Source organism: Cetorhinus maximus, unplaced genomic scaffold, assembly GCF_964194155.1.
Source record: "Cetorhinus maximus unplaced genomic scaffold, sCetMax3.hap1.1 HAP1_SCAFFOLD_323, whole genome shotgun sequence".
NCBI classification, from domain to species: Eukaryota; Metazoa; Chordata; class Chondrichthyes; order Lamniformes; family Cetorhinidae; genus Cetorhinus; species Cetorhinus maximus.
The window spans coordinates 389269-412037 of NW_027596273.1; the positions used below are offsets into that span (position 1 = coordinate 389269).

Genomic DNA, 22769 nt, shown 5'->3' on the forward strand with positions numbered 1-22769 from the left:
TTGATGCTACACTTGGTCAAATGCTGCCTTGATGTCAAGGGCAGTCACTCTTACCTCACTTCTGGAGTTCAGCTGTTTTGTCTATGTTTGAACCAAGGCTGTCATGAGGTCAGGAGCTGGGTGGCCCTGATGGAACCGAAACTGAGCATCAGTGAGCAGGATATTGCTTAGCAAGTGCTGCTTCATAGCACTGTTGATTACCCCTTCCATCACTTTACTGATGATCGAGAATAGCCTGATATGGTGGTAATTGGATTTGTCTTGCTTTTTGTGTACAGGACATAACTGGCTGGCTGTCACCTATTTTGTTTCACTGAAAAAGGCGCAATGTATGTACATGTTCTTTCTGTCTGCAAGGTACAGGGCCCTGTGTATTAATATATGTACCTCCCAGTGCATGCAAATGCACCACATTGCGAGCCCAACTGACAATCTTAAATTGGTTGTCAGCATAATTCTTAGCACACTGAGGATTATTTAGCAAATGTTGTCCAATCACGGAATCACTTCTAATATTGGACACTGTGTATTGAGTTTTGCAAGCATGGGGTGCTTGGGTATGGTCTGTACCCTGCCCATTGTGATCAGCGGCTGGGGCATGCTGTTTGATATGATCCGTCAGTCTTTGGGACATGCGGCCTACATTCCGAGCACCACACTGGCACTGTCATGGTATGTAGACCAGTTTAAGATCGTTAGTCAGGCTCTCAGTGTGGCACATTTGCGTCTTCTGGAAGCTCCATATATTAATACACAAGACCCTGTTCTTTACAGACAGAAAGAACATGTACATTCATTGTGCCAGTTTCAGCTAAACAAAATAAGTGACAGCTATTCACTGACTCATTCCTCAGGGCAAGGCCTTAACCAATCAGGATCAAGCTGCCTGGTTTAAATTTCAAACAATGCTTGGCAGTTAACTGTCAGTCACCATCACTTGTGCATTCTCCATGGCAATGCCACTTGCCAACCAATCAGTACTCTCTTCACATACAATATAGATTGTTGTTTTCCCCTTATATTGCCATTCTTGTGTCACCTGATGAGTGCCAAATGAAAAGCTCAGACATGACTCTTTTTTCAGCAAAACACAGGAGTACTCCCTGTCCCATCAGGTGGACAACAGCAGATAACCTGACTAATACTGAGGATAAAGTATTGGTGTCTGCAAGGCCCTCAATGTTAGAGTAATTCAACATTCTAAAAATTAATTCATGGGACATATTATTGCCCATTCCTGATTTCCCTTGAGAAGATGGTGGTGTGCTGACTTCTTGAACCGTTACAATCCATGTCGTGTACATATATCCACAGTGCAGTTAGGGAGGGAGTTCCAGGATTTTGACTCAGTGACAGTGAAGGAATGGCGATATATATAAGTCAGGTTGATATGTGACTTGGAGGGGGACTTCCAGGTCATGGTGTTCCCACCAACTAAACAGTATCTTCCAGTGACTGAGAGTGGTTTTGGTCATATAATTCCACTGTTTTCTCTAAATCTTAAATCAATATTGAACAACATCTGGGACATTGGAAACAATAACCAATAACACTGAGCGATCTATTGTCACCCTGAGTGATCATTCCCTGTGGAAGATAGCGTAAAATACAGGACAACATCCCTGGATAATCACAGCATATATTTTCCTCCTGGTATTACAGATGAGGCTGATTCCCCTTATTGATGGTTTCCTTGACAAAGAGAATTCTAAGACAGGTTACAAGGAGAAAGAATATAATGGAAATGCAAAAGGTCGTTTGGTAGTACAGAAGTTGAGTATTGCTGAACACAAACCCATGTTGTCAGAGCTTTTCATCTTGCACTCATAAGGACAATTCACAAGAGTGCCAAATGTAAAAGGAACAATTTATACTTCATGAGAAGAGAGTGCTGATTGATTGGCAAGTGGACTCTGATTGGCAGAGGCATTGCCACAGAGAATGCGCCAGTTTACTGATGACTGACAATTAACTGCCAAGCTTTGTTTAAATTCAAACCAAGCAGGTTGACTCTGATTGGTCAAGGCATTTCCCTGGGCAATGAACCAGAGAATTACTATCACCTATTTTGTTTAGTTGAAAAAGGCACGATGTTTTTTCAGCCAGCAAAGAACAGGGCCCTGTTTATTAATATATGGAGCTTCTAGCAAGCATAAGTGCGTCACACTTCAAGTCTGACTGATAATCTTAAATTGGTTGTCAGTGTAATTCTTAGTGCATGCAGGATTGTCGAGAAAATGTCCAGTTGCAGAATGGCATCTTATGTTGGACACCGTGTTTTGAATTTTGCAAGCATGGGCTGGTTGTGTACAGTTGGTAACTTGCCTGTTGTGAACAGCTGAAAGGACATATTGTTTGATACAATCCGTCAGTCTTTGGAAGTACAGCCGATATACATCACATTGACACTGAAGTTCATATACCACATTATCCATTTGTGTGATAGACAGACATCCTTTTGGCTTGACGGCAGCATCCTGTTCATGGTGAATACCACTTGTGTTGCAACTAAATGAATTGTTCTTCCCTTTACATTTGGTATTCTTGTGAAATGTCCTGATGAGTTCAAGACAAAAAGCTTTGACAAAGTTTCTTTTTGCAGCAATAATGGAAATATTTGCACTGACCAAGAGAAAAGCTTTGAAGCTACAAAAGGAAGAATCTTCTTGAGTCTCGAAGTGGGGAATGTAGACAGAGGGAAGCCAGGTGAGGAAGATCTGAATAATTCTAATAACTTTATTAAACATTTCTCAGCAGTAAAGACAGTTACACACATTAAAACTAAGAACCTGCAGTGCAAACAGGTTCTAGGAGATCATATTGTGAATATGATTAGAACCTGTGAATAGACATGAATAGATCAATGATCTGAAAGGACCGATAATGTATGTTTTTGGCCCTGAGCAGAGGGTCAGGAGATGGACTGAATACAAAGACGTTACTAAGTCTTTCAGAAGGAGATGAGATATTCAGGTACAAATCATGAGAAAATGACAATATTACACAGACTCACTGAAGAGGATTACATCATTTACAAGATGATTTAATGGGTTAATGTGTTCCATTTTGATAAACAAATAATCAGAATGTGTTGACATGTTATCATCAAGTTAGCAAGATGTTACTGAAGTCAAAAAGGATCAATACACAAAAGCTTGGGCTCCTTGACCAGGTCTACCTTCGATCAGACTGATCAGATTAGAATAATAGGCTCACAACTCTTTCTGACGAGTCCTCCTGTGAGTATCCAATAATCTCATGGTCTCTGTGTGAAATGGGTTATTTTCTAGAAATAAAAACATTAAACCAATGTCTCATTGTTTCCTAGGTTCCGAGTTTGTTTGAAGGGATACAGATAATTCTGTAAAAACACAAAGTATATTTATCTTTTAGGGAGAAACATTCTAACAATTTGAAATGAATTCCAGAATCTCTGATAAGTACCATATCAGGATGTGTTTCCAGACAGGAAGCAGGTGAATAGCCTCATTCCACTTTGTCACTGACATTTTTACAGTTGTCATGTTGACCAAATCCTTTTACACAGACACCCACATGCATACACACACACTCTCCATGCAGTGTGAACTCACTGGAATCAGAAGTTTCAACAACTGAATGAATCCCCGCCCACACACAAAGCAGGTGATTGGCCTCTCCCCAGTGAGAACTTACTGATGTCTCAGAGGGTGCATGTCCGATCGAATCTCTTCCCACACTCCGAACATGAGACGTCCTCTCCCCAGTGTGACTGTGCTAGTGTAACAGTGAGGTGAGATGATTGCCTGAACTCAGTCCTACAGTGAAAGCAGCTGAAAGGTTTCACATCAGTGAATACTTTGATGGGACATCAGGTCCCCAGAACTTTTATAGCACTTGCTGCAGTCTAGGCATTTAAAAGGTCTCTAGTCAGTGTGAACTCGCTGGTGTCTCAACAGATTGGATGAGGTAGTGAATCCCTTCCCACACCTGGAGCAGGTGAATGGCCTCTCCCCAGTGTGAGTGCGCCGATGTGACAGCAATTGTGATGACTGAGTGAATCCCTTCCCACACTCAGAGCAGGTGAACGGCCTCTCCCCAGTGTGAATTCGCTGGTGCGTCAGCAGGCGGGATGAAATACTGAATCCCTTCCCACACTCTGAGCAGGTGAAAGGACTCTCCCCAGTGTGACTGTGCTGATGTATAGTCAGTTCAAATGATCGCCTGAACCCAGTGCCACATTGAAAGCACCTGAACGGTCTCTCATCAGTGTGAACACGTTGATGGGACATCAGTTCCCCAGAGCTTCTATAGCACTTCATGCAGTCTGGGCATTTAAAAGGTCTCTCAGCAGTGTGAACTCGCTGGTGCATCAGGAGACGTGATGAACAAGTGAATCTCTTCCCACACTTGGGGCAGGTGAATGGCCTCTCCCCAGTGTGAGTGCGCTGGTGAGTCAGCAGGTGGGATGACTGAGTGAATCCCTTCCCACAGTCGGAGCAAGTAAATGGCCTCTCCCCAGAGTGAATGCGCTTATGTGCCAGCAGTTGGGATGACTGAATGAATCCCTTTCCACACTCAGAGCAGATGAACGGCCTCTCTCCAGTGTGAATTCGCTGGTGTATCAGCAAGTAATATGAGGTAGTGAATCCCTTCCCACACTGGCAGCAGGTGAATGGTCTCTCCCCATTGTGATCTCGCTGGTGTGTCAGCAGGCTGGATGAATGAGTGAATCTCTTCCCACACTCAGGGCAGATGAACGGCTTCTCCCCAGTGTGACTGCGCCGATGAGTATCCAGGCCAGAGGGGTAATTGAATCTCTTCCCACAGTCCTCACATTTCCATGGTTTCTCCCTAGTGTGACTGCGCTTGTGTTTTGACAGGCCAGATGATTGGCTGAAGCCTTGTCCACACACAGAACACATGTACATTTTCTCTGCACTGTGAACGGTGCTTTTTCCTTCCATGTTCAAAATCCAATGATATTCAGGTTATAATAAATTGGCGACTCTATCAGATCCTGATGTGATGTTTAGTGTCTGTTTCCTGACTGCAAATTCTTCCCTTCTAACACCCTGTGAAATTGATTTAAAGCAGAAAAAAGACAGTGAGAGAGAACCCACAAAAACAGAGAGAGAGAGAGAGAGAGAGAAAGTGAGAGAGAGGTGGAGCAGCAGGAGGCTAAGGAGAAGGATTTTATATATACAACTCGAACAGAACTTTGACAGAATTTGTTAATTTGCTTCCCTGTCTCTGTAATCTCCTCCATGCTCTTGTCCCTCCCTGTCTCTGCAATCTCCTCCATGCTCTTGTCCCTCTCTGTCTCTGTAATCTCCTCAATGCTCTTGTCCCTCCCTGTCTCTGCAATCTCCTCCATGCTCTTGTCCCTCTCTGTCTCTGTAATCTCCTCCATGCTCTTGTCCCTCCCTGTCTGTGATCTCCTCCATACTCTTGTCTCTCTCTGTCTCTGTAATCTCCTCCATGCTCTTGTCCCTCCCAGTCTCTGTAATCTCCTCCATGCTCTTGTCCCTCCCAGTCTCTATAATCTCCTCTTTGCGCTTGCCCATCCCTGTCTCTGTAATCTCCTTCAGCCACACAATCCTCCAGAATATCTGCGCTCATGTTGAGCGTTCCTGATTTTAATCACTCCACCTTTGGTGGCCATTCTGGCTAGTGGCACTAGCTAGTGGCTAGTGCCAGGGGCACTAGCTGTTGAATTTCTTCCTTTAACCTCTCCACCTCACTTTCCACCTTTAAGATACTCCTCAAAGCCTACCTCTTCGGCCAAACTGATGGACACCTGTCCTAATATCTCCTCGTGTCACATGTTGCTTTATAATGCACCCTGTGTAACATCTTGGAATGTTCTATTCCACAAAAGGCACTATATAAATACAAGTTGGTGGGTTTTTTTCATTTGGATCTTGGTGTCGCTGGCTAGGCCAACCTTTATTGCCCATCCCTGATTGCCCTTGAGAAGGTGGTGGTGAGCTGCCTTTTTGAACCACTGCAGTCTCCGTGGTGTAAGTATATCCACAGTGCTGTTAGGGAGGGAGTTCCAGGATTTTGACCCAGCGACAGTGACGGAATGGTAATATATTTCCAAGTCCGGTGAGTGACTTGGAGGGGAACTTCAAGGTGGTGGTATTCCCATCGATCTGCTGCCCTTGTCCTTCTAGATAGTGGTTGTGTTTTTGGAAGGTGCTGTCGAAGGAGCCTTGGTGAGTTCCTGCAGTGCATCTTGTAGATGATACACACTGCTGCCACTGTGCGTCGGTGGTGGACGGAGTGAATGTTTGTGGATGGTGTGTCAATCAAGCGGCTGCTTTGTCCTGGATGGTGTCAAGCTTCTTGAGTTTTGTTGGGGCTGCACTCATCCAGGCAAGTGGAGAGTATTGCATCACACTCCTGAGTTGTGTCTTGTAGATTGTGGACAGGCTTTGAGGAGTCAGGAGGTGAGTTACCTACTGCAGGATTCCTAGCCTCTGAACTGCTCTTTTAGCCACAGTATTCATATGGACAGCCTAGTTCAGTTTCTGGTCATTGGTAACCCCCAGAATATTGATAGTGGGGATTCAGCAATGGCAATGCCACTGAATGTCAAGGTTGCGGGGGGGTGGGGGGCGAAGGTTAAGATTCTCCCTTGTTGGAGATGGTAATTACCTGGCACTTGTGTGGTTTGAATGTTATTTGCCACTTGTCAGCCTAAGCCCTGAATATTGCCTAGGTCTTGCTGCATTTGGACATGGACTGCTTCAGTATCTGAGGAGTAGCGAATGGTGCAGAACATTGTGCAATCATCAGCAAACATCCCCACTTCTGAGGAAGGTCATTGATGAAGTAGCTGATAATGGTTGGGCCTAGGATACAACCTGAGGGGCCCCTGAAGTGATTTCCTGGAACTGAGATGATTGACCTCCACAACCTCAACCATCTTCCCTTGTGCTAGGTATGACTCCAATCAGCGGAGAGTTTTCCCCCTGATTCCCATTGACTCGTTTTGCTAGCACTCCTTTATGCTACACTTGGTCAAGTGCTGTCTCAGTCACTCCTACCTCATCTCTGGAATTCAGCTCTTTTGTCCATGTTTGAACCAAGGCTATAATGAGGTCAGGAGCTGAGTGGCCTTGGCAGAACCCAAACTGAGCATCAGTGAGCAAGATATGGCTAAGCAAGTGGTGCATGATAGCACTGTTGATGATCCCTTCCATCACTTTACTGATGATCGAGAGTAGACTGATGGGGCGGTAATTAGCTGGATTGGAGTTGTCCTGCTTTTTGTGTGCAGGACACACTTGGGCAAGTTTCTACTATGCCGGGTACATGCCAGTGTTATAGCTGGAATAGCTAGGTTAAGGGAACAGGAAGTTCTGGAGCAGAAGCCTTTAGTACTATTGCCTGAATATGGTCAGGGCCTATAGCCTTTGAAGTATACAGTGTCTTCAGCCATTTCTTGATATCATGTGGAGTGAATCGAATTGGCTGAAGACTGGCATCTGTGATGCTGGGGACCCTCAGAGGAGGCCAAGATGGATCATCCACTTAGCACTTCTGGTTGAAGATTGTTGCAAATGCTTCAGTCTCATCTTTTACAATGATGTGCTGGGTTCCCCCATCATTAAGGGTGGGGATATTTGTGGAGCCTCCTTCTCTAGTGAGTTGTTTAATTGCCCACCACCATTCACGACTGGATATGGCAGGACAGCAGAGCTTAGATCTGATCCGTTGGTTGTGGAATTGCTTAGCTCTGCCTATCACTTGCTGCTTGTGCTGTTTGGCACACAAGTAGTCCTCTGTTGTAGCTGCACCAGGCTGATACCTCATTTTTAGATCTGCCTGGTGCTGCTCCTGGCATGCCCTCCTGCACTATTCATCACCAGTCCTTAATCATAGCTGGGTGAAAATCCTGTAACTCCTCATGTAACATTATTGTGGGAGCATCTTCACCACACAGACTGCAGCGGTTCAAGAAGGTCAAACATCATCTTCTCCATAGGTAACTGGGGATTGGTAATATCTGCTGCTGGTCTTGTTAGTGATGCCCAAATGCCAAATATACATTTTTGAAAATATGTATATATAAAACAGATAAGAAGCATCTGCAGAAATACTTGTCGCTGTAACAATATCCTTTTCCATTATACAAACAGTGTCTGTTTAACAATCTGATCTCTCCTGGAATCTACCTCCCTTTGACAATTTCACATTGGAAATTGCTGGGCCTGACTGGGTTCCAAAGTCCTCGGGATTAAACCCAGCAGCTACTCCTCCATCTCAAACTGACTCAACAAAGGAAAGGGAATTGGACAAGCACCTGAAGAGAAAGAAAATGCTGGGCTACGAGGAAAGAGCAGGGGAGTGGGATTAACTGATTTGTCCTTGCAGAGAACCAGCATGGGCTCAATGGGCTAAAGGACTCCTTCTGTATTGTAATCATTCAATGATTCTATGATTCAATGACAAATAACCAACACAGGAGGCAAGGGACAACCTCTGCAGCCAACACCCACCCTGACACAAATCAGTTCTTAATTGGTCCCTCTCTGTTTCTCGACTCGGTTCTGTGAGAAGCGCCTGCAATAAAATAAAAGCAAAATACTGCAGCTGCTGGAAACCTGAAATAAAAAGGACAAATGCTGGAAATACTCAGGAAGTCAAGCAGTATCTGCGGAGAGAGAAACAGAGTTAACATTTCAGGGTATACAGAATAATTTATGGGGAATAAAAAAGGTGCAACATTTGATGGCCAATATAAACTCAGAAACAAAAGAGAAATGGGCAAAAGCGCTAAAAGCAATTCCTGGCTATGAAAGATACTGTAGGTAGATAAAGCTGGGAAGCCAGCAGCACATGGTCAGGGGATGGGCAGCTGTGGAAACCTCATTTCGACATGGTTGGTAGGAGTAACAGTAAAATACGAAACAGAGCTAAAATACACCCATTATTAGAGACAGAGGAAGTTAGACAACGGCAGAGAGGTGATCAGGGAGGGCAGAGGTGAAACGAAGCAATGGATGGACATGGATTCTGATCCACAGTGAAGGAGGCAAACCAGCCCCAGAGCCATGGAACCTCTCACAGATAACAGAGCATAGCACTAAAAGCTCTAAAATGTAGATGAATGGTCAAAAATACTCACCTCTGAAACAATTTCAGTTTTCAATATTAAAATATTCCACTGGAGCCTGCAGCTGGAAAGATATCAGAAGCACTGGAGTCAGAGAAAAATCTCCCAGTTGAGGAAATACCCGGGGAGCGGGGGTGATGTCACTGAGCAATTGTCGGTGTTTGATGACATCACAGAGATGAACACAGAACATCTGGGTCTGTGCAAACCAGTGATCACCACACATTATGAAGGATGTGAGGGTCCTTGAGAGGGTGCAGAGGAGATTTATCAGAATGGTTCCAGGGATGAGGGATTTTAGTTGCAATATTAGGTTGGAGAAACTGGGATTGTTCTCCTTAGAGCAAAGGAGATCGAGGGGAGATTTGATAGAGGTGTACAAGTTTATGATAGGTTTAGATAAGATATTAGTTCATCGTAAAAGTATCATTGATACAGATTTAAGATAAAATCTACAGGAGAATGTAAGGAAGAAATTTGACACAGTGAGTGGTAATGACCTGGAACTCAATGCTTACACTCAAAGGCCCATAATATCCAGGTCCTGATGAATCGAGTGACCCTTGTCAGATCTTAACGTGATCTTTGCTTTGGGTAAATCCTTCCCTTCTAACCCCCTGTAAAAGGAGTTTCCAAAGCCCATCCCTGCACATTGACTCTGTAAAGATGGCGGCCGTTAACCCGGGCCTGTCACTGGAGACGCAATCCCGCAGCCTCCGCCCCACAGAAACAAACTCAGCACCAGTAGATTATTATTCTGGGTTCAGAGCCGCATCGGATGTTTATGATCCCTCCCCGTCTACCCACTGTCTCATCTCTCCCTTCATTCCACCATTTCTCTTGTTTCACCCTCATATTTTGAACCCACCTAGGATTACAGGTGTCTTTGGGACATACAACGCTCATCGGACTGCTGTTCTCACCGCATCGTGAGATCCACACTCAGTGCCATGCACGGCCATATGAACACACTCAACCTCTCCCTCCAGCAACACCGACTCACACTATCTCAAAACTGTCCTCGTCTCCAGTTTCATTTTATTCTTTGTCTCATCTGACGCCTTAACATGAAACTTTGTCTCTTCCTTTCAGGTTTTAAGGAACGCGAGCTTCAACAACTTATTGATACCAACGCCCATCCAGGAACCTCCACCCCTTCCCGTCCCACTGACCCCACCCCATCTTCTAATCCCAGCCCTTGCCATGGATTCACCGTACCCTCTGACCTTCCCCTCTCTGATGCTGAATGTTCAGTATTCAGCAAAGGACTCAGTTTCATACCCTTACGCCCTCACCTCGATGAATTCCAGGCTCGGCACGATGCTGAACTCTTCTTATGTCGCCTTCGTCTCCGTGCCCACTTCTTTGGGCAGGAGTCCTCTCCCCGTTCAACGGATCCTTTTACCCGCCTGCAGTATTGTCCCTCCACCTGGACCCCTCCCTCTGGCCTCTTCCCTGCTCTTGATCTTTTCACTGAGAACTGTCAGTGTGACATCAGTCATCTCAATTTCTCTGTTCCTCTCACCCACTATAACCTGTCTCCTTCTGAACTTGCTGCACTCCGTTCTCTCAGGTCCAACCCTGACTTTGTTATCAAACCTGCTGACAAGGGTGGTGCTGTTGTTGTCTGATGCACTGACCTCTACCTCGCAGAGACACTTCCTCCTACCCGCGCCCCTCCCCCCACGCCCCAAGACCATGACCCCCACCACTGAAAATCAAGCCATTGTTTCCAGGACTGTCACTGACCTCATCTTCTCTGGAGATCTTCCCTCTACAGCTTCCCAAGTTTTACTTTTTGTTCTCGTTTGTATGAGATATTAGTAAAGGTACTCCCAAACCCGGACAGCCCGCTCCTACCTCCTTCCTAAAATCCACAAACAGGACTGCCCTGCTAGACTGACTGTTTCAGCCTTTTTCTGCCCTGCAGAACTCATTTCTTCCTATCTTGACTCCGTTCTCTCTCCCCTTGTCCAGTCTCTTCCCACCTACATCCGTGATTCCTCTGAAGCCCTACGTCATATCAACAATTTCCAGTTCCCTGGCCCTAACCGCCTCCTCTTCACCATGGATGTCCAATCCCTCTACACCTCCAACCCCCACCAGGATGGTCTGATGGCTCTCCGCTTCTTCCTTGAACAGAGGCCTGAACAATTCCCATTCACCACCACTCTCATTGGTCTGGGGGTGCAGTTGTTCTCTCACTGAACAATTTCTCCTTTAACTTGTCTCACTTCCTCCGAATAAAAGATGTGGTTATGGGTACCCACATGGGTCCCAGTTATGCCAGTCTCTTTATGGGGTATGTGGAACATTCCTTGTTCCAGTTCTACTCAGGACCCCTCCCACAACTCTTTTCTTGGTACATTGATGACTGTTTCGGTGCTGCTTCATGCTCTCGTCTGGACCTGGAAAATGTTATCAATTTTGCTTCCAATTTCCACCCCTCCATCACCTTCACATTGTCCATCTCTGACACTTCCCTTCCTTGACCTCGCTATCTCAATTTCTGGTGATAGGCTGTCCACCAATATTCATTACGAGCCCACCAATTCCCAAAGCTACCTCGACTGCAGCTCCTCACACCCTGCTTCCTGTAAGGACTCCATCCCATTCTCTCAGTTCCTTCACCTCCATCACATCTTTTCCGATGATGCCACTTTCCAAAATGGCACTTCTGACATGTCTTCCTTAACAGAGGTTTCCCACCCACTGTGGTTGACTGGGCCCTCAACCTTGTCTGACCCATCTCCCGTGCCTCTGCCCTCACACCTTCCTCTCCCTCCCAGAACCATGATAGGGTCCCCCTTGTCCTCACTTTTCACCCCACCAGCCTCCACATTCAAAGGATCATCCTCCGCCATTTACGCCAACTCCAGCATGATGCCACCACCAAACACATCTTCCCTTCACCATCCCCTGTTGGCATTCTGTAGAGACTGTTCCCTCTGGGACACCATGGTCCACTCCTCCATCACCTCCAACACCTCATCTCCCTCCCACGGCACCATCCCATGCAACTGCAGAAGGTGCAACACCTGTCCCTTTACCTCCTCCCTCCTCACCATCCAAGGGCCTAAGCACTCCTTTCAGGTGAAGCAGCGCTACCCTTGCACCTCCCTCAATTTAGCCTACTGCACTCGCTGCTCCCAATTCAGTCTCCTCTACATTGGAGAGACCAAATGGAGATTGGGTGACTGCTTTTCAGAACACCTTTGGTCTGTCCACAAACATGACCCAGATCTTCCTGTCGCTTGCCATTTCAACACCCCATCCTGCTCTCATGCCCACATGTCCATCCTTGGCCTGCTTCAATGTTCCAGTGAAGCTCAGCGCAAACTGGAGGAACAGCGCTTCATCTTCCGATTCGGCACTTTACAGCCTTCTGGACCTAACATCGAGTTCAACAACTTCAGACCATGAACTCTCTCCTCCATCCCTTTTTATCCTCTTTTTTCAATATTCATTCTCAGCTCTTAATTATTATTTTTTCATTTTTAATATTTATTTTTATCCACTTATTTTTATTCCTTATTTTATCCCCACTTTTTATCCTATTTTCAAACTTTTTTCCAACCACCGTCCCCTCCCCCCACCCCGACAGGGGCCACCTGTCGCTTGTTCATGTTGTTCTTTCCAGGGTGCTTACCCTTGTCCTGTCATTATGACATTCTGCTTTCTGATCTTAATGCCAGCATCAGCACCTCCTTTAGCCAGCACCATTATCATTAACACCCCTTTATCCTTTTGTTCACTGCATCTTTGTCCATCTCTCCTTTGCCTCCACCTATCACTGGTCGTCTCTCCAGCTCCACCTGCTCCACGCACCCTCCCCCCCCACCTTAAACAGGATAAATTTCATCACATTTTTTCTTCAATTTAGCTCTTAAGTAGAGTCATTAGGATTCGAAACGTTACCTCTGTTTCTTTCTCTCCGCAGATGCTGTTAGACCTGCTGAGTTTTTCCAGCATTTTCTCTTTTTGTTTCCGCCATTTCTCTTCCCGTCGGTGGACCTGACAAACACGCGACTTCCGATCGCCATCACCCGCACTGCGCATGCTCCAAATCACACTGCTCGGAGAGTGATTGACGGCAGTGCGGACCAATAGGAAGGGGCAGCGGAACTGGAGGACCCAGCTGGAGCGGCTGGTCCTCCAACCAATCGGAGTGAATGAGGGGCGGGGCTGAGCCCGGATCTCCCTCATTGGCTGAAACTCTGCATCAGTTTGAAAGCTGATTTGTCTCAAACTCCAGGAGAAAACTGGACCTTTCTGTTTGTGGCTTTAAACAGATGAAACCCTGTGGGTGTGGAGCAAACATTTCTACATTCTTTCACTGTCGCTGGGTGAACATCCGAGAACTCCCTTCCTAACAGCACTGTGGGTGTATCTACACGACAAAGACTGCAGCAGTTCAAGAAGACAGCTCAGCACAACCTTCTCAAGGGCAATTAGGGGTGGGCAATAAATGAATTTTAAATAATTGTTGGTGAAATGTGGGAACGTGATGAAACAATGCACAAACAATTCAAGGGCTGAGTTAAATTACTAACTGGGCAGACAAGGAATGTCACCATTAGAACAAGGAGAGTGTGAAGATGAGTCAAACAGACTCGAAATGTTAACCTTGTTTTTCTCTCTCCACACATGCTGCCAGATCTGCTGAGTTTTTTCAGCATTTTTTGTTTTTGGAACCAAGGCTGACCCTGGTTTCAAGAAATAAACTGTCAGAAGGGTTGGGACAGGTTAGGGAGAAGGTTAATTCTGTCATCATTCAGAACAATACAGATTATAAAGGAACTGATCTCAAAGATAATCTCTTTCATAATGTGTAGAGGACCTGTGCTGAGTCAGGTTTAAAGGCATGAAATGATATATGTTTTCTGGGTGGGACAATCACATTAAAATTTTTAACTCAGATTGGGATATGGATTATTGCAGATTTGGATCAGTGCACCAGTCCAGGAAGCCTTAAAATCAGACAGACAGCATTTCTGAACCAGGATTCAAAATACACAGGGGCAGTGGGCAAATTCACCCCACAAAAATCAATCACAGGGACAGCCCCTTGGAGAAAAACCTTTATGGGATACAGAATATGTGAGCAACAGCCCCTCCCGTCACAGGTTCTGTCTCCCCCGAACTTACTGCTGTTGCACAGACAGAATCTGTGATTGTAGAAGCAGCTTTGGCATCCATTTTGACGAAGGAATCTTGCTGGCCTGATGCCTGGTTCAGTGGTTGTAGAGAAGCTGTGTCTCCCTGGCACAGAACTAGAGGGTTTCATAGCAGTCTGAACCTTGTAAGGAGCGATAAAACATCGGAGACAAGTAGAACTCCCCCCATTCTGCTGAGAGAGCTACGATTTCTTTTATACATTTCAGGAGGTTGGTTGAATGAACACTGGGGTGTACAGCACAGGAATTTGAGCAAGCAGGTATTGTGAACTCACTTGCTAGTCACATAATGCCAAATTATAAATTAGACTAATATACATTTGTCCAGATTTACATTTTTAACTACAGTTCTTTGCTGGTTAATGCTTACAGGCAACATGCAGAACCCCTGTCTGAGCTGACCTCAGCTGATATAGTCAGGTTACCAATGAGTTTGGAATGTAAATTCACACAATGAAGATCAGAATCATGAGAGTTTTTTTCCTGCTGCACCATCCGATCCAATAAACAGTTTGCATCTATTTACCAAATATACAAGCACTTTATGAAATGAACAGTTTCCAGTAAAACGAGTAAAACCCAAAACCAAGTATCAAAAGCATCTGGTTAACTTAATATCAACAAAGTGGAATGTTTTCAATCTATTTTGATGATTGCAGCAGATCCTGTTTTTATCCAGAAAGAGTTTCATTTGACACAGAATATTAGAAAGTGTCTTTATTTGATGGTGGGTGAAATCAGGGGATTTGATATAAACCCTGTTAAATGCTACTTTTTCAAACAGGTTTTCCTGCAGAGGGCTGTAGAGGTTGGGTCGTTAAGTATATTCAAGGCTAAAAGAGACAGCTTTTAATCAGTGAGGGAATCAAGGGTTATGGGGAAAAGACAGGAAAGTGGAGTTGAGGATTAACAGATCAGCCTTGATCTCATTGAATGGTGGAGCAGACTCGATGGGCCGAATGGCCTACTTCTGCTCCTACGTCTTATGGTCTTTCCAAAGAGAGAAGGAACACATAGAGAGGCGCCAGTAACTTCAACTTATCTATAGACAGTGAAAACAGAATATCTGTCAGTCAGTCATTCATGCAGTGAGATCACACACGAAGCAGATCATTTCTGCAATATGTTTATTTTTAGAAATACAGAATTTACAAACTTCCCAAGGCACCTTGCCACACAAGTGCAGGAGAATCAACATTTACATTTTCACGTCCTCCTTACCCACTCTCCTGGGGCTGCAGATGTGACATATTCCCAATAAGTTACCTTGTGCCAAATAGTTAGAATCTCATTTTGGAAATGGAGCATGGGAGACTTATTTAAAATAAATTGACAAAAACATCTTAATTATAGATTTGAAGTTAATAGATTTAATATATAAACAGTCTTTGGTATTTGTGCTATCTTATCTATCTAAAGAAGTAAACTGGAAAAAAAACTTCAACACAGATACAGAAGATAATGTTACTGAGTAATGACTGAGAGAATCCCTTCCCACACTCGGAGCTAGTGAATGGACTCTCCCCAGTGTGAGTGCGTTAGTGTACAGTGAGTGCTGTGACTGCATCACCTACTAAAGGAGTTTGCTGGAATGAAAAAGGAGCCCCTGAAAAACAAAAAGTAGTTCCCGAAAATCTAAGAGTAGCCCTCGAGAAAATGTTAAGAGACATTGAAAAAAATTTTTGATCCCTGCAGTTTAATCTTTCAGACACTGAATTGTAGATTTTTCACCAAATACCAATTTATGATTGAAGTAAAAGTTCATAATTTTATTGTAAAGGGGTTCCTGTTGAGAGTTCTTGAATTAAGGGGAAGAATCACAGATGGCGCGTTTAAAAAGGGACACTGTAGCCTGGAAAATCAGTGACATAGCAAGAATATTAAATTCCACCCCATTATAGGGTTAACATCAGCAGAAACTAACAAAATATCACCAGACTATCAATACAAGCTTAAAAGCAGCAAGAACAGTAGAATCCAACCCCTGCAGTCACTTTTGAACTTGCTGATGTCTCAGGAGGCATCGTGACTGAGTGAATCCCTTCCCACACACTGAGGATTGAATAACCTCTTCTCAGTGTGAGTGCTTTGGTGGATCAGCAGGTTGAAAGACTTTGCAAATCCCTTCCCACACAGCGAGCAAGTGAATGGTCTCTCCCCAGTGTGAACTCGCTGGTGTGCGGTGAGGTTGGATGACCGACTGAATCCTTTCCCACATACGGAGCATGTGAACGGTCTCTCCGCAGTGTGAGTGCGTTGGTGAGCAGTGAGGTTGGATGACTGCCTGAAACTCTTCCCACAGGAAGTGCAGCTAAATGGCTTCTCCCCAGTGTGAATTTGCTGGTGTCTCAGCAGGGTGGGTAAAACTGTGAATCCCTTCCCACACATGGAGCAGGTGAACGGTCTCTCCCCAGTGTGTGCTCACTGGTGTAAGATGAGGGAGGATGCCTGTCTGAAACTCTTTCCACAGGAAGTGCAGCTGAATGGCTTCTCCTCAATGTGAATTCGCTGGTGTGACAGTAGGTGGGATGACACAGTGAATCCCTTCCCACAAACGGAGCAAGTGAACAGCCTCTCTCCAGTGTGAACTCGCTGGTGTGTCAGAAGATGGAATGACTGAGTGAATTCCTCCCCACACATAGAGCAGGTGAATGGCCTTTCCCCAGTGTGAATGCGTCGATGATTTTCCAGCAGGGATGGGTAACTGAATCCTTTCCCACAGTCCTCACATTTCCACAGCTTCTCCATAGTGTGGGGGTCCTTGTGTCTCTCCAGGTTGGATGATCAGTTGAAGCCTCATCCAGACACAGAACATGTGTATGGTTTCTCCTCACTGTGAACGATGTGATGCTTTTTCAGGCTGTGTAACTGGTTAAAGCTCTTTCCACAGTCAGTTCACTGAGACACTCTCACTCGGGTGTGTGTGTGTCTCGGTGTTTATCCAGTGACACTGAAGTTCAGTATCTTTCCGCACTGACAGAACAGACAAACATTTCTCCTTCCACATTCAAAGTCTGAGAATATTCAGGTCCTGGTGAATCGAGTGACTCTGTCAGAAGATGATTGGTTTGAGTTTCACATCTGCAAATCCTTCCTTTCTAATACCTTGGAAAACCAGTTTATAAAAGTCATCACTGTCAGTCCAGGATAGAAATTCAGAACAGACAATTCTAGTTTTAATGGAATATTGTTTTCTCTCTCGTTCCCCCAAAGCTGTAAATCCCCATCCCACACACTCTCCCTCCTCCCTGGGCTGAAATCCAAACCCATCTCACCATCTCCACCTTTTCTTTCCTCCACTCCCAGTTTTCTCCCTCCCTCTCCTCTGCCTGGGTTCAGTTCTCCAGCTCCTGTCTGCAACTGACAATAAAATCAATGAATTAATCATTTTCCCTCCTGGTCACAGACACCCTCAAGCCCCGTCCACTCTCTGTTGCATCATCAAGGTGGCCATACATGCGTCTGCTCCCAGATGAACCAAGATGATGGCCGTTAACCTGGGCCTGCTCCTGGGAAGAAGCCCCAGAGCTGCAAACGCAGGACCTGCAGGCTCTTATTGGGGGTTTGGGGTCTCCAATGAGTGTTTCTGAATCCTCCACGCCCACCTCCTAGGGTTTCCTTCCTTCCCAAAGATCAGAGTCCTCACTGATTTCAACTGCTGAACACCCTCTCCCTGGCAGGACTGTACTGAGTTTCCATACATACGAACATTGGAATTAGGAGCAGCAGTGGGCCATTCGGCCCCTCAAACCTGCTCCACCATTTGATAAGATCATGGCTGATCTGATTGTGGCCTCAACTCTATTTTCCTATTTATCCCCAAGAACCTGCAACTCCTTTGTCAATCGAGAATTGATAAAGCTCAGCCTTGAATATATTCACTGACCCAGCCCCACTGGTCTCAGGGGAAGAGAATTCCACAGCCTATTGGCCCTCTGACAATGAGTGATAATGAGCTGGAACTTGCTGCCTATGAGGGGGGGTGGCAATGGACATGGTGAATGATCTCAAAAGGAAATTGGATAAACACTTGAGGGAAATAAATCTGCAAGAATACAGGGATAGAGCAGGGAAATGGGACTGACTGGATTGCTCTGGCGAGCTGGCATTGACTCAATGGGCCGAATGGCCTTCTCTATGTCATAATGTCTCGGTGACTCTTGTGTACAATCTCGCCTTGAAATTTAACCCTTCGGGTTCGGATATCATTCAGGTAAATCTGTGCTACACTCCTTCCAAGGCCATTCTATCCTTCCTAAGGTTTGTTGCCCAGAACCGAACACAGTTCTCCTGGTGTGCTCCACGGTTTGTGTGTGTCAGTGCTTTTCCAGTCACACTGCTTCAGGATCACAGAATAGTTGCAGCACAGAAGGAGGCCGTTCGGCCCTTTGTGTCTGTTCTGGCTCCCTAAAGGAGATATCCACCGTGTGCCACTTCCCTGCCTTCTCCCTGTAACCCCACACATTCTTCCTTTTCAAACAATACAATCATTTCCTCTCGAATGCCTCGATGGAATCTGCCTCCATCACACACTCAGGCAGTGCATTCCAGAGTCTAAACACTGGCTGTGTGATAAAGTTTTTCTCATATGACCATTGCTTCTTTCCCCAACTCCCTTCAATCTGTATCCTCTGAATCTCCATCCTCCCACCAATGAGAGCAGCTTTTCCCTGTTCACTCTGTCCAGGCCCCTCATGATTTTGAACACCTCTATCAAATCTCCTCTCAACCTTCTCTTCTCCAAGGAGAACAGTCCGGATTTCTCAAATTTATATGTGTAACTGGTCCCAGGGATGAGGGACTTCATTCCCATGAATCTTTTCTGCACTCTCTCTAATGCCTTCACATCCTTCCCAAAGTGTGGTGCCCAGAAATAGACACAATACCCCAGTTGAGGCCGAACCAGTCTTGTATCCAAGTTTAACATAACAATTTTGCTCTTGTACTCAATGTCCCCATTAATAAACCCCAGGATGCTGTGTGCTTTATGAACTGCTTTCTCAACCTGCCCTGCCACCTTCAACATATACACATATACATCCAGGTCTCTCTGCTCCTATACCCACTTTAGACTTGTATTCTTTCTTTTCTATTGTCTCCCAACGTTCTTCTGACCAAAATGAATCACGTCACACTTCTCTGCACTACATTTCATCTGCTACTTGTCTACCCTGTCTACCAACCTGTCTACGTCCTTTTGAAGTTCCACACTATCGTCCTCACAGTTCACAATGCTTCCAAGTTTTGTAATGTTTGTGAATTTTGAAACTGAGCCCTGTATACCAAGGTGTAGATCATTAATATTTTTTCAAGAATAGCAGAGCTCCTAATGCTGATCCATTGGGAACTCCACCATAAATCTTTGTCCAGTCCGAAAAACAACCATTAACCACTGCACCGCTACTCTTTGTTTCCAGGCGCTCAGCCAATTCCGTATTCATGTTGTTACTGTCCCTTTGATCACATGAGCTGTACCTTTTCTCTCAAGTCTGTTGTGCAGCACTTTATCAAATGCCTTTTGGAAGTCCATCTACACCACATAAACAGAATTACCCTCATCACCCCTCTCTGATGCCTCTTCAAAAAACTCAAGCAAGTTAGATAAGCCGGTTCTGAGAAAGAGTCATATCGGACTCGAAACATTAACTCTGTTTCTCTCTCTACAGATGCTGCCTGACTTGCAGAGTTTTTACAGAACTTTCTGTTTTTATTTTAGATAAACATGATTTGCTGTTATTAATTTTGTCCTGAATTATCGTTTCTAGAAGCTTCCACATCACAGAAGTTAAACTGATAGACCTGTAGTTGCTGAGCTTATCTTTAGACCCTTTCTGAACAAGGGTGTAACCTTTGGAATTCTCCAGTCCTCTGACATCACCCGAGTATAAGGAAGATTGAAAAGTTCTGGCCAGTGCCTCCGCAATTCCCACTCTCACTTCCCTCAGTATCCGTGGATGCAAACCATCCTGGTACATTGTCCATTTTAAGTACAGACAGCCTATCCAATATCTCATCAATTTTAAACCCTTCAGGGGACTCAACTAGCTCCTCTTTCACCATGACCTGTGCAACGTCTTTTTCTTTAGTAAATACAGGTGCAAAGTATTAATTTAATACCTCAGCCATGCCCCCTGCCTCCATGTGTAAATCACTTTGTGGTTCCTAATCATCCCCACCCATCCCTTTATCATCCTTTACCTATTTGTATGTCTATAGAAGACATTTTAATTTATTTCTGTTAGCCATCAATATCTTTTCATACCCTCTCTTTGCTTCTCTTAATTGCTTTTCCAATTCTGCTATGAACCTTTTTTATTCAGCTTATTACACCTTACATCTGCAATAAAGCACACTTTTTTCTTCTTCATCTTAATCTCTGTTGTTTTTGTCATCATGAGTTCTCTGAATTTCTTTCCCCTATCTTTTGCCTCGTGGGAATGTACCTTGACTGTGTCCAAACTAACTCTTTTTTCAAGGCAGCCAATTTTTCAGTTCCAGTTTCACTTGCCAACCTTTGATTCCAACTTAACTGGGTCAGATTTCTTCTCCACCGATGCTGCCAGACCTGCTGAGTTTTTCCAGGTAATTCTGTTTTTGTTTTAACTGGGTCAGATCCATTCTTACCCCACTGAAGTTCATTATTCGCATGCTTACCTGAAATCTTTGGCTACAGACAAGCTGTTTCACTTCTACATTCAAACTTTGGTGATATTCAGGTTCTGATGAATGACTGTGTCAGATGTTTGGTTTGAGTTTCCCGTCTGTCAATCCTCCACTTCCAGTGCCCTGTAAGTTTACAATAACCATCACTATAAATCCAGGATGGAAACTGGGAAGGGACAAACATATCTCTTGATTTGAGTTTGCTGTGTGTAAATCCTCCCCTTCTAACCCACTGTAAAGATAGTATCCAAAACCCATCCCTGTCAGTCCAGGATAGAAATGCACAAAATTCTCTCCTCCTGCTGATAGGGACAGGGATGACCGCGCATGCGCCCTGCTGTACAAGATGGCGGCCGTTAATCCGGGCCTCTCACCGAGGAACGCAGATCCGGGCAACTGCCGCCCACAGATACCAGCGAGGAACCGGTAGCTTGTTATTCTGGCTTCAGAACGACTCAAGGTGTTTACGAAGCCTGTCCGTCCACCGCCGGCTCCATCTCTCCCTCAATTCCGCCCTTTATCTTACCGGCTGCGGACCTGACAAACAAGCAGCTTTCCTTCGCCCTGCAATCACACTGCGCATGCTCCAAACTCGAGGCGGGATTGCACCTGCGCATTGATGTCCTGCTCCAGCAGCCACACTACGCATGCTCCCGTCACAATGCCTGGGTGATTGATGGCAGCTCTGGACCAATAGGAAGAGGTGGCAGGACTGCAGGACCAAAGGGGTGCGGCTGGCCCACCAGCCAATTGGAGTGAATTGGAATGCCGCCAGGGGGGCAATCGTTCCCTCAGTGACACCCTGGTCCACTCCTCCATCACCCCCAACTCCTCAACCCCCACCTACGGCATCTCCCCATGCATACGCAAAATATGCAACACCTGCCCCTTCACATCCTCTCTCCTCACCGTCCAAGGGCCCAAACACTCCTTTCAAGTGAAGCAGCATTTCACTTGCATTTCCCCCAACTTAATCTACTGTATTTGTTGCTCCCAATGCGGTTTCCTCTACATTGGAGAGACCAAACGCAGACTGGGTGACTGCTTTGCAGAACACCTTTGGTCTGTCCGCAAGCATTACCCAGACCTCCCTGTCGCTTGCCATTTTAACACTCCACCCTGCTCTCTTGCCCACATGTCTGTCCTTGGCTTGCCACATTGTTCCAGTGAAGCTCAACGCAAACTGGAGGAACAGCACCTCATCTTCCGACTAGGCACTTTACAGCCTTCCGGACTGAATATTCAGTTCAACAATTTTAGATCTTGTACTCCCTCCTCCATCCCCACCCCCTTTCCATTTCTTCCCCCTCCCATTTGTTTTTTTCCAAAAATTTATATAGATTTTTCTTTTCCCACCTATTTCCATTATTTTTAAATGTATTCCACCCATTGCTTATTTCACCCCACCCCGACTAGAGCTACCTTGCTTGTCCTGCTCTCCACTCTTAATTAGCACATTCTTTTAGATAATATCACCACCTTCAACACCTCTTTGTTGTTTTGTCTGTAACATATTTTGGTTATCTCCTCCTATCACTGCTTGCTTGTCCCAACAACGCCCTCCCCCTTCTTCCCCTCCCCTCCCTCCCCCACCCCTTAAACCAGCTTATATTTCACCCCTTTCCTGTTTCTACTTAGTTCTGTTGAAGGGTCATGAGGACTCGAAACGTCAACTTTGCTCTTCTCCGCCGATGCTGCCAGACCTGCTGAGTTTTTCCAGTTATTTCTGTTTTTGTTTTGCGTCATTTTGAAAGCTGGTTTGCCTCAAACTCCAGGAGAAAACTGGACCATTCTGTTTGTGGCTTTAAACAGATGAAACCCTA

General features: G+C 45.2%; 1 protein-coding gene and 1 pseudogene across 1 annotated transcript in view; one reads left to right on the forward strand and one right to left on the reverse strand.

Moving 5' to 3' along the window:
- LOC144673284 (uncharacterized) overlaps positions 1 to 22769 on the forward strand; it is a 150190-nt gene that overhangs the window by 87412 nt on the left and 40009 nt on the right.
- On the reverse strand, positions 1883 to 17178 carry LOC144673265 (uncharacterized; annotated as a pseudogene).